Below are 13,374 nucleotides of genomic sequence, written 5' to 3'. Positions count from 1 at the left end.
CCGTTAGGTACGTATTTGTGCAGTTTTTGTTTTCGCGAATCCGTGAGAGGCGGCTGTGCGCTCTTTTTTGCATGTCGAATGTCTCTCACGAGCGCCATTCTCGCGTAAACCCACAAGAGGCTGCTGTCGAACGACTGTCCGTCCAACTGGCAGAATGATTGTCTGGGCGACCGGCCAATCGGCCGGCCCACCCTCCTCCTCCTTGCCTGAACTTCAGCGGTTTTACCGATTGACCCGCCCCACCGCTTACTTCCCTAAACCTAAAAAAAAAAATCCGTCCTGAAAAATAAAAGCCCTCGTCTGATTTTGACCACATTCTCAGCCTGTTGTTCACTCATTCACTTTATTTTTTGGATTCTGTTTTTGTCTTACATAATTTCTGGAACCACTCTTCCCTGGACTCGAACCCGGTTGTCGTCGTCAGCTTCTCTCTGCGTCAAGCCTGCCGATGTACATGATGACCTAACTGGACAAACTGTTTGCAGCGGGAAAGCCCTCCACACGGAGGTAAGCGGTCAGCTGGCAAGCGCGGAAGGGAACAGTGTCACACCGCCCTGTATCGCTCGCTTAAAAAAATGAAATGCAGCCATAATTACCTCCGGCCATGTAATTCGCGGTCTCCAGAAACATCCATGGGACTACGTTTCCAGAATGAGCCTCTGTTGCAATTTTTGCGAAAACCTCAGATACTGTTGGTTGGTTCCTGTTGGTTGTGCACCTTTTTTACCAAGTTTGTTGACCCCATTATAATGACACAGATACCTCTGCCTATTCATCCCGGAGTCCCACGGAAAAAGTGATTGACAGGTGGCACTTTCTGTGTAACCTATCTTGGGTAAAACAAAGACCATGCAGGTCAGGTAGTTGAAACAGTAGGCTACAAATAATTAATTTGTTATGAATTAATTAATTATTAATAAATAATTAATTCACCGCTGCCTACGACGACGATGCCATTGTCCATCGCGATGTTTCACATTAGAAATCGTACAATGTCAAATTGGTCGACATCCCCCAACCCTTCCTTTTGTATGGCAATATTCTTTTAACATAGTGTTTTTGGCTATAATATTGTGACTAGACAAACTGGAAGTGAGTAAGTACTGAGCAACTCCAATTCTGGGGTGAACTATTCCTTTAATAAAAATGTACAAAACCTTTGAACACTTTGTTGACTGAGGCCCTGTCCACATGAACTCGAGTATTTTTAAAACTCCATTTTTCTCTATGGGTTTACGCTGTTTGTCCATGCAAAAACAGAGTGTCAGGTTACTGAAACCGAACCTATCAGGAAACTCCGGCCAGGGTGAAGGTTTTCCAAAAATCTGGGTACAGTGTGTTTGTGTGGACGATACAACCAGAGTCAGCTTGTGTCAGCTCTTTTCCCTTTTCTTATTGGCCAACATGACTGGGTTCACACCAGATACACAAGTCACAAATGAGGCAAAGTTCCACACATTCGTGGCAAATGCATCACATGTTTTTTGCTCTGTTCCTCGTGTTTGCACTGATTTTTATGCAATTTACTTGTGCAAATGTATTATTGCCACCTGTTGGTTCAGCTGCCCTTAACATGCATCACAGTGCGTTTTCATGTGGACAGAGTTTTTAAAAAACGAAAGCGGGAAAACCCCATTTATAAAAATACCAGTGTATGTGTGGACATGGCCTGAGGTAATCACATAAAATTACATTTTAATGAACATCAAATAACACTAGAAAATAAACGTTTGAGCAGTAGAGTTGGGTACCGAAACCCGGTGCCAATACAGGGCTCGAAATTGCGACCATCTTGGTCGCATATGCGCCCAAAATTTTATCTATGCGACCTCAAAATATAATTGGGAGCATGTGTACGAGTGCATTAAATTGTTGTGTGCGACCAGTTTTTACTGCAAAATGTTCACCACATGCGCAGATTTGGGAGAAATCACGCAGAATGCATCTCTGCACTTGAAACACAAAACGCAGCGCTCAGGAATGGTTTGAAACAGTTGTCATGTCAACTTGCAGTAAATAAAGCCAAGTAATTCTTGCCCCGCCTTTGCGCCCTTCTTATTGGCCCACTGCTTTAGCACTGAAATATCAGCTGTCAATCACTTAGTCAATGCCTTCTGGCTTGGGATGACAGAGAGAGCTACTACCACGAAAAATTGTAAAGTGCTGAAGATGAGAATAAAGATAACACTGACAGATTTTGTTTCAGAAACCATGGCATGCGTGGCGTGACGGTCAGTGACCACCGGAGGGCGCTGTAGTTCACGGACTCTGAGATTTAACTACAGTGCCCAAAAGACTACAAGTTCATACATACCACGCACATTACACCCGGTCCACGTACACTGATTGGCTCACAGCTGTTCCTGTTTCCTGTTAATTTCTTGGACTATTTATACAACCATTTCACCTCTGTTTGTCACTGCGTCATTTGTCTATCTTGTCTCCGTATTCCAGTAAGTTTAGAGTTTCTGATTCCTGAGCCCTGTCTCTGTTTTGTGTTTATTGTTTTGTTGTTTATTTGTACTTTGCACTTTGGACACCTTGTTTTTCTGTTTGATGCACATTGTAAATAAAACTGCACTTGAATCCGCACCTTTTTGTTCCCGTTTGATCTCGCTGACGTGACATCTACACTTTTCGAAGAGTGGATAAAAGATTTCCATTGGCTTCAACTCCGCTATGAAAAGTCTGTGGGATGGAATTTTCAGGTAACTGTTTGCCACATCTAGCACGAGAGCTTCTGTTTAATCCTTCATATAATCGCCAGATGCTGTCCACCGTGCAAGTGGCTGCTATATGTCAAATTTAACACCACGTACACCATCGCAAATGGGCTTGCACTGACTAAATATTGCTACTCATGAAAACACCGGTATTGCTATTAACATGACGTATGCATATAATAAGGTACAGTATATGTCAAAAACATCATACAACATATGTTGGTGCATCATCACACTATCCAACGTTTCCTCCGGAGTTACTTGTAATTTTAGACGTTTCAAATTTTGATTTTAACAAATGTAAAAAAAAAATTTTTTTTTTACACATTTCATAATGTGTCTGTGGTCCTTTACTAACTCAGTGGGTGCACAGAATAGTGTCAACAGCCGTATGTGTATTTGAACTATCCTGTCACAAAACACGGCGAAAACATGACGGTATTAGTTTGATTGCTGTGTTTACATTTCTGCACTGCACTTTAATAATGCAACTAACAATTATTTTGAGGCTCAAAAGTATCATTTCAAGCACCGTTTTGGCACAGTACTGATTTAAAAGTCAGTACCGGTGAATTTAAATCGATTTATCACAAGTTTGAAATAACCCCAAACAATACCCAACACTATTGAGCAGGTACTTTGAAATGATCTGCAGCCACGTTCCAAATGTGTAGGCATTAGCTGAATGACTCCCTCCATTCGGTCAAGGGCAAAAACCCTTTAAGAGTAAATCAATGGAGGGTGATGGGAGACTGGTGAACAGGCACAACTGATTGCCTCTTAATGTGTCACAGGGCAGAAAAAGAGGGTTGAAATTAAATGCTGGGATACCGCCGTGTGGATCACACATAAGCTTTTTCCGTTTTCCTCGACTCTGACATAAATTACAGATGAAAGACTCTCAAGCAATTTGTTAGTTCACCCTTACCACACACAAAGCAATGAAAATGAAATGAATGCAGCTACGGGGATTTCAAAGCCATACAATACAACAGAATCGCAATGCTCTTTGTTGGCAGCACAGAAATTACACTCATTTTCTTGACTACTAAAATCCCCATCTGTTCAGCAGAGGAAGAAAACAAGATAATGGCAAAGTGCAATTTTAAGGGTATGCAAAAGCACTGTTTTTACATAAACTCATGATCTGACTGAGCGGATAAGTGGACGCTTTCTGCCTTACAGAGCAGGAGAATTACATTACATGACAAAACACATTACTGAAACGGGATCTGTGTAAGGCAGCAGCTTGACTTCTCTGTTGATTTGTTCACCACAGTCTGTAATTCCATCTGCTCCCCCTGATTCACACATATTTCAGGACCCTCAGTCTCGTCAGTGGAAAAGAGCCCAGACTGAACGAAACATACGGAATGTGAGAAAGTAAAAGTCTTAGTCTGTACATGAATTTACAGAGTGCGCTTTTAACAAAAGGGCTTTGTTGAGACAAGCCATCATAATGACAACGTACATGACAAAAAGGCCATTCACCTGCAGGAGAGGAATGTCAGGTAAAGGATTAATAGCTCAATGGAATGAAGAGACATTTTACAAATCAAACATAGCACAGATTGAAAAAGAAAAGCTGAGGGTGAACTGTCAGGAAATGGAAATGAGTTGAAAATAGGAGCTGGCTAAAGTTGAAGTGATGTTATTAGTTGCAGACCAGTTCCAGTTCCTCTTTGGACTTGCGAGAGCAAAAAAGCCTGGTTGCTCAGTGTTATTTTAGTATGGTTGAGATTTGTTATTAATTCCTTATCATTATTAGCCATTATTTTTTGTATTTTCCATTCCATTTAAATATTACTACAACTATTAGTGGGGCAACGTGGTGGCGCAATAGGTAATGCTGTTGCCCCACAGCAAGAAGGTCGTAGGTTCGAGCCTCAGCTGGGTCAGTTGGCGTTTCTGGGTGGAGTTTGCATGTTCTCCCAGTGTTCGCAGTGCTCCGGTTTCCCCCATATATATATATATATATATATATATATATATATGACTATATCATTTATTGTTTAGTTGCTTTGGAAATTGTATAAAATAAAATCAGTTGGCTATTGTTTTTAATTTTTTTTCATGTCAACTATGCAACATAAGCTCATTCTGAAAACGTAGCCCTATATATATTTCTGAAGATCGCAAATTATGTTGCTGGAAATCTGATGCCTGCATTTCGTCCTTAAAATGAATGCTACAAGGCGGTGTGACGTCTTTCCTTTTCGCGATAGCAGCTGCCCGCCTACCTCCATATGAATGGCTTTCCCGCTGTTACCAGTTTGTCCTTTTAGCTCGCCATGTAGCTCGCAGTTGACCGCAACGATGGGGTTCAAGTCCGGCAAAGAATGGTGCTTTTTAAAACAGTATCGATTGGGTTTAGGAAAGGGGTGGGTGGGTGTATGAATCAGTCAGTTGGTCAGTCAGTCGACAGCAGCCTCTGAAGGATTTACATGAGAAGAGCAGGAGCAAACGGCATTCGCAAGAGAAATTTGAGATCTTAAATGCGTACACAGCAGCCTCTGCTGGATTCGTGAAAACAAAAACTGGGACGTATTTCGCCATCTTCAGAAATCTATATAGGGCAACGTTTTCAGAATGAGCTTGGGTTGCAACTATAATAATTGCTCACTATGTTAGTCTAGGATATTACAAGATATTACTAGGCTCAATTCAACGTTTGCACTTTTTGTGAACTAAAGTAGACTAATATTAAATAGTTAAAGTATAGTTTAAGGGAAAATTCCAGTTATCCATAGGGCTATAATGAGGCTGAAATTGAACAATTAGTCACAAATTAGCATGTGAATTTTGCACATATATCTGCACACATGTTGGCATTGTTTCATGATTTATGACAATTATTAAACTTATTCAATTATGAAAATTAAGTTATTTTGTTGTATCCTTTAAGTGTGAACTTTACCGCATGTTTGCAGGACAACGATGTAAATTGATGTTTTTTTACACAATTTTTAAAAAGTTTTGCATAATTACCCATTCAGATGGATCTGCAAAAATCTGTATTGTGCATGCCAAGAAAACAGTTGAAGATGTGATTTTGTAAGGAAACATATCCTATACATAATGGTCTTGTCGTTTTCCATTGTTGATTTGTTTTACATGCCTATAGACTGAACACAAAATTCCTGATTTTGTCATTATAAATATAAATAATGATGGTAATATTAATTAAACAATAATGGTATTGTTTTCAAAAGCCTGTGCTTTAAAAACACATTAAATTTAGTTGTAATATATAGTTTTTATAAACAAAATTCAGATTTTGTCATGTTAAATAATGATGGTAATATTAATGACACAATATTAACATTACTTTACACTTGTAATTTAGAAAAAGCTGCAATTGTTATGCACATTTTACCCTCAAATCATCTTAGCTTTTCCCCACATTTTTGCCATGTAGGTAAAAATTTTGGAGTGAATTTAAACAGTAGTTTAAAAATGTAATAAACAGGTTCATTCAGTGATCAAGGCAAGCTTTTTCCAACTTCGGCTTCTTGCCAAAGTCAAGGCATTTCTGAGTCAGCATAATCTAGAGAACGCCATTCATGCTTTTATTAGCTCTCGTCTCGACTATTGCAATGCACTTTATGTTGAAATTAACCAAACCTTACTTCATCAGTTACAACTGGTGCAAAATGCTGCTGCTCGCATGCTGACGAATAATAGGAAACGTAAGTTAATTTCAGTGGAGCGAGTTCATTTCAGAATTGATTGGTGCAGCGGCAGCAATGATGTAGTCAATGTAGCGGTCCATTGTGGTAAAGAAGGAGCTGAGCAGAAAGGCAAACCTCTCGATTTACCGGTAAATCTACGTTCCTACTCTCACCTATTATCATGAGCTTCAGGTGGCCAAAATGAGGTTCCTTCACAGGGTGGCAGGGCGCACTCTTATGGTTAGGGTGAGGAGCTCTGTCACCCGGGAAGAGTTTGGAGTAGAGCCGCTGCTTCTCCACATTGAGAGAACTCAGCTGAGGTGGCTCGGGCATCTGCTTCGGATGCCTCCTGGTTTCCTACCTAGGCACGTGTTTCAGGCATGTCCTACCGGGAGGAGGCCTCGGGGAAGACCCAGAATAATTTTGAGAGACTATGTCTCTCATCTGGCCTGGGAACGCCTTTGCATGCCCCCCGGATGAGCTGGAGGAAATATCTAGGGAGAGGAAAGTCTGGGGTTTAGTTTTTTTTTTTTTTTCAAACTAAATCCTGATTTAGTCATGTTAAATAATGATGGTAATATTAATGAGACAATAATGCTATTGTTTTCAAAAGACCACACAGTTTGAAAAGTTTGAAAAATACTGTTGCTTCATAAAATTAAAAAAAATAAAATAAAAATTCCTGTGGTCCTAAGAATCTACTACTGCTATAAAAGCACTGCAAATTCAGACACATAAACAAAATTGGCATATTTGAGTGCAGTTAACACCAAATAAGCTGTAAGCTTTGAGAAAAGATCTAAAATCATTTGCTGGCAGAAGCCACTTGGCTTCAGGTCTAATGCAATGACATTCATACATTTTTTACTGCATGTAACTATAAAGGAGCACTGTCTGTAGCAGCCACTCTGTGTAACATCTATTTCTCCCAGACACAGTACACCGTTTAAAGCATAAGGCTTCAACTGCACACTAATGAGATGAGGTGCTCCAAACAGCAGATGACTGACCCATGGGACACGAGAATCCCTTAATCTTCAGGGATCTCGGGATTAAACCTGAATGCTGGGCTCGCTATAATCTTCCTTCATCACTGTCTGCTAAGCAGTACTACTTGCCAGCAAGAGGAATAGCCCATAATAAAAGCTCTCTTATGAGTTCTCTTAAATCTGAACTGCTGCAGGACAATAACGCCAACAGTTGAGTTGCACAATAAATCAGCATTACTTGTAATAAATCACTTGTTATTTATTAAAAGCTGTTATGCACAACTTGTCAGGGAAGCACGATTTTGTGCAGTATTAAATCTCCAATGAAAGCCAGAGGATGCTGGCACAAGTCAAACGGAACAACCAAATAAGAAATATGTTTCATGCCATTATTGACTAAAGCAGTGACTAAAACATTTGTGGTTCTCATCACTGCCTATTTCTTGAAAATAATTGAACTGGGAATGTACCAAATTATCAAAACATTTCACTACATTATATTTAGTGATACTATATTGATTTTCCAAAACACTACCATTATTTAAATATCAGCTTGCGTCCAAGATTGTTCATGATAAATTCCGACCAATTTGGCATTGTACGATGTCTAATGTGAAACATTGCGATGGACGATTGCATTGTCGTCATATGCGGGGGTGAATTAATTCTTTGTGAATAATTAATTAATTCATAATGAATTAATTACTTGTAGCCTACCGTTTCAACTACAAAAATTTACACACAAATTACCACCAGTCAATCACTTTTTCTGCGGTGCTCTGGCATGAATAGGCAGAGTGATCTGTGCCGTTATAATGGCATCGACAAACTTTGGTAAAAAAGATGCACAACCAACATTATGTGAGGTTTTCACTAAAATGACTAAGTACAAGCATGAAAGCGAAAGATTGAAGCAGTGTACTGACGCTGTGACGTGTTGTAGATAGAGACAAGATTAATTAAATGTCACCTTTAACAACTATCGTGAGACGCAATCCAGCAGTACATCCTTGATAAACTGTCCGACGTGCACTGCTAAACTACAGCTCAGACAAGTGCATGACAGTGTGTGTGGCTGTGTGTGTGGCTGTGTCTGTGTGTGTGGTCACGTGATGTGCGTTTTCAGCCGATGGATGGCTATTTAGAAATGCTAGATGAAACACCAGTGTGAATGTGGATCATTTTCATTCTAATACTAAGATGTATTAGTGTAAACGGGGCTTGAGTGTGTTTTTGTCATGAGCGGCTTTGCGACTAGGAAGGGGCGGAGAATCGGCGATGCGAGCTTAGCACCGTGATGTCTATCGGCCATCGGCGATGGACGATGGCATCGTCTATTGACCCAACTCTATTGGCCACCTTGTAAGACATGACAGAGCATAAATTTACACATGCCATAAATTTGTAACCACTCAAAACAAATAGAGTTTAAGTTTCTATGTCTCAGTGTTCTCAGTGTCGTGTTCAGAGTAGACTAAAGGCTGATTTATACTTCTGCGTCAAACACCGACGTATGCTACAGCGCTGACGTAAAGCCCTTCGCCATGGCCGTCGCTGTCACTGACGTGCACCTCTCAAAAAATGTAACTACACGTCGCAACAACGCGTAGCGCAAGCTCTGTGATTGGTCGGCTTGGTAGCGCTGACGAGTCTGGGCGTGACCGAGAGCTGCGCGAATGGCGCGAACCCAATGTAGCGATTGTTTACAAGTGTGGAGTCCCTTGAAGGAGCTCCGGATGGAAAGTTTTGTTTTGTGCTTACCTCATAGTTAAAGTTGCTGCTCGTCCGCTGGTTGCTGCCTCAAAATGAGCGAGTTTGAGCCACTTGTACATCCCGGAAGTGTTCAGGAAAAGCAAAAAAGCAGAGAAGAAACTCGACACAGAGGAACATTTACACCTCACTGCCAACTAGCGTTTCGGAAGTGTTAACGCAGACCAACAGAGACAGCGCGCAGAAGTATAAATGCACAGCCACGCGCGTTGCCTGCGCCGTGGGTTACGCCTGTCACTTGACGCAGAAGTATAAATCAGGCTTAAGCATGGACTAAAAACTTCTACTAAGGTTTTTGTACAATTAGGAAAACTGCAGAAGCTTTGCAAAATATTGAATAGCAAACATTAAAGCAATATTTTTTATCATAACCTATATTATAACTATTTTATCTACAAGCCCTATCGACTAGTGGTTGAGATTTTCACTTTTACAAGTTAATAGCTATTTCTTAGCCACATATTTTAAAAATAACATCTGTCAATGTAGATTTTAAATATTCTTACAATTTAATAAATGTGTAATGACCAAAATTTAAAGTTTTATGCAATCAAAATGAGCAGCATGGAAAACGTTAAGGTATTTTATTGCAGTTCAAAATGATTTTTAAAAAGGTGGCTGACCTGCCAAACTGTGCAAAAGGTCACTTCATTTTTTTTAGCCGTTATACCCACATAAATGTCTGCTTCCAAGACATTAGAAAAATACTTTTTCTTTAAGCCTCATAATGTGATGCTGCTGCCATTTTGCCATCTCTTTTCGCTGTACTGGTTGTTACCAGGTTACAGAAAAAAAACATGCTCAAAATATCCAATTAGAAAAGGGAAACCGAAAAGCAATACAGTGTTCACGACATCACAAAGAAGGTAGCATTTAAAGGTTTAAAAGTACAAACCGTTTTTAATTAAAAATTTAACTTTAGTGACAAGGCAGCGATTGAACCAGTAACGATCCAGTCTACTGTCCTGAGAGTCTCTCATGCTGGGCCAGGGCTATCGGGTAGTCCTTATCGTTGTGCCTAGGACTAGGCGATTTTGCCTAAAATCTAAACCTCAATTAATTTAACATTTTAACTTGATTATGATTAATGAACAATGATTTTTATTTTATTTTTTGCTACTGTGTCGAGTTTCTTCATGAGTGTTTAGATTTTTCTGAATGCTACAATAATGTACAAGTAGCTTAAACTCTCTCATTCAGAGGCAGGAATCAGCTGTAGGGTCCAGCCAGTTGGTCCAATGACGGTATCCAATGGTGGATGAAGGTTCACTGCATGTTCGGTCTTTCCAGTGCACAATGTTGATTTATATTAAACTTAACTCATATCTGACTCCAATTTTAGTATGAGGTGGTTTATTAGAATATTAATATATTTATCCTCGTTTTATCTGACTCCAATTATAAAACATTGAGAAGGTTATTTTGTTGATTGGTTGTGTTGATTATGTCTATTTCTGAGAGAATGAGACCATTGTACCAATCGCACTGAGACATTTCAAATGATATCAAACATGATAGTTAAAGTCAGTTTGGTTAGACTAAAACATTGAAACATTGAAATGACCATATGTGTGAGTTGGGGGGATGAAGCTGAGTCTCAGCATAGTCAGATGCAAATGCAGCAGGAACTGTTTTTTCACGCATTCCCCCCTGGTGGGTTGTGGAGTCCATTGGCCCTGTCTTCAGCTCATGTTTTGAATTGTCAAAGATATCAGAATATTTGTAATATTTCAATTCTTACACAGCAGATGTCCAACAACTTTAAACATAAGGTAAACATAAAACAAAAGTTTCCATATGGAGCTCCTCCACAAGACTCGACCCTTGCAAACACTCCCTCCATCAGGCTCACAGATCTCAGCGCTGCCCACGATCATCACCGTACCAAACAGACCAATCACAGAGCTTGCCGAGTCGAGACGTGAAGTTAAACTTTTTGAGAGGTGCGTGTATGTGGGGCTCAATGCAGAAATATAATTTATCGATTATAGACTCTGAATTTTGATTACTTTTCGATTAATTGCCCTGACCTAATTGAGCCCTGCACATCAAATCACATAAGATTCTTGCCAATACACAGTCATAAATGCTAGCAATTTGGAGGCACTTCACTGTAAACAAAAATGACACTGGAGCAAAATTAGTTAAGCTGAAAAAATGAGACTGTTATATTTCGTTTTTCTGCGATAAATATTACGATGCAATTACAATTTCACCAGATGAAAAAGAACATTTAATCCACATCAGACATAATAAGTAAAGACAAGCTGTTGACTAGTGTGAAATCACTTTACTAGGTGGGATGTGTGAATGCAGCTGTAGCTGTGAGGCATGTCATTGTGCTGACTTCCTGATTTTATTCTGAAGGGATTGTTCAGCAGAGACACCAAACGCACATTAACTGTGAAAAAGGTCCTGAGGACTGAGAAAGACGTTTCCCTTTCTCTAACAGACGCACACACCGGCAGCTGTATGTGTGAGTAACTACAGTAATAACTGATGAGACAGATCCACTGGGAGTTTCACTAGAGGCAAGCAATGCATTTTACCAGAGGACAACGCTCCCAGCCATTAAATCCTGTACAAACAACACTTTCATCCCCACAGCAGTGAGTCTGTGCCGGTCACAAGCAGTTGAATGGCATAGGCAGAGTGTGCTTTTGTGTTGGTGTCACTGGAGCACAGTCATGGCCGCCTCTCTGCAGGCGCTCACAAAATGGAGACTGCAGGAGCGGGAGGAGAAACACAGCATGGAGCCTTCTTACTCTCACTGCTGCACTTTAACAAGCTTCAATCACGTTCTTTCACCAGACACAAAGGCCCCATTCATCTCTGTTTTGAGAGTAACGTCAGAGAGGAAGATAATCACATATCCATACTGTCAGTTGTATCCGGAGAAGTGTGAAGACTGAAGGTGGCAGGTGAAATAATTGGTAATCTCGCAGATCTGCTACAGACACCCAGCTGACGGGAGAAAAGTTACTGGAAATATGAGTGTGCATCTTCAAATATGGCCACTTTTATAAATAGGCTTTACCTTTAAATAGCATTATTATTTTATGTGCATACAGATTTTTTTGTAATTAATTATCTATAATTAATTATTACATAAACTTTTTAATATTTAATTTAAACTTTTTTTATAATCTTAATTTAGCTTTTCTACAATTCAGCCAATTTTTTTTCAAAGTCAGAGAAGAAGTGTAAAGGCAATCGCACACATTGTCTTAAGGCTGATTTATACTTCTGCGTCAAACGTCGCCGTAACTGACGTGCACCTCTCAAAAAATGTAACTACACGTCGTAACGACGCGTAGCGTAAGTTCTGTGATTGGTCGGCTTGGTAGTGCTGACGAGTCTGGGCGGGACCGAGAGCCGCGCGAATGGCGCGAGCAATTGTTTACAAGTGTGGAGTACCGTGAAGGAGCTCCGGATGGAAAGTTTTGTTTTGTGTTTACCTCAGTTAAAGTTGTTGCACGTCCGCCAGTTCCTGCCTCAAAATGGGCGAGTTTGAGCCACTTGTACATCCCGGAAGTGTTCAGGAGAAGCAAGAAAGCAGCGAAGAAACTTGACACAGAGACACATTTACACCTTACTGCCAACTAGCGTTTCGGAAGTGTTATTGCAGACCAACAGAGACAGCGCGCAGAAGTATAAATGCACAGCCACACGCGTTGCCTGCGCCGTGGGTTACGCTGGTCACGTGACGCAGAAGTATAAACCAGGCTTAAGCATGGACTAAAAACTTCTACTAAGGTTTTTGTACAATTAGGAAAACTGCAGAAGCTTTGCAAAATATTGAATAGCAAACATTAAAGCAATATTTTTTATCATAACCTATATTATAACTATTTTATCTACAAGCCCTATCGACTAGTGGTTGAGATTTTCACTTTTACAAGTTAATAGCTATTTCTTAGCCACATATTTTAAAAATAACATCTGTCAATGTAGATTTTAAATATTCTTACAATTTAATAAATGTGTAATGACCAAAATTTAAAGTTTTATGCAATCAAAATGAGCAGCATGGAAAACGTTAAGGTATTTTATTGCAGTTCAAAATGATTTTTAAAAAGGTGGCTGACCTGCCAAACTGTGCAAAAGGTCACTTCATTTTTTTTAGCCGTTATACCCACATAAATGTCTGCTTCCAAGACGTTAGAAAAATACTTTTTCTTTAAGCCTCATAATGTGATGCTGCTGCCATTTTGCCATCTC

The 13,374-nt window shown here is 39.9% G+C and overlaps 1 protein-coding gene across 4 annotated transcripts in view; it reads right to left on the bottom strand.

The window, feature by feature from the left end:
• The window catches only part of stag1a (STAG1 cohesin complex component a), an 89,594-nt gene that overhangs the window by 62,305 nt on the left and 13,915 nt on the right, over positions 1 to 13,374 (bottom strand). The window lies entirely within an intron of this gene.

The sequence above is a fragment of the Danio rerio genome, chromosome 2 (assembly GCF_049306965.1).
Source record: "Danio rerio strain Tuebingen ecotype United States chromosome 2, GRCz12tu, whole genome shotgun sequence".
NCBI classification, from domain to species: Eukaryota; Metazoa; Chordata; class Actinopteri; order Cypriniformes; family Danionidae; genus Danio; species Danio rerio.
The sequence above is the reverse complement of the archived record's forward strand: the minus strand, read 5'-3'. Positions and strand labels throughout refer to the sequence as shown.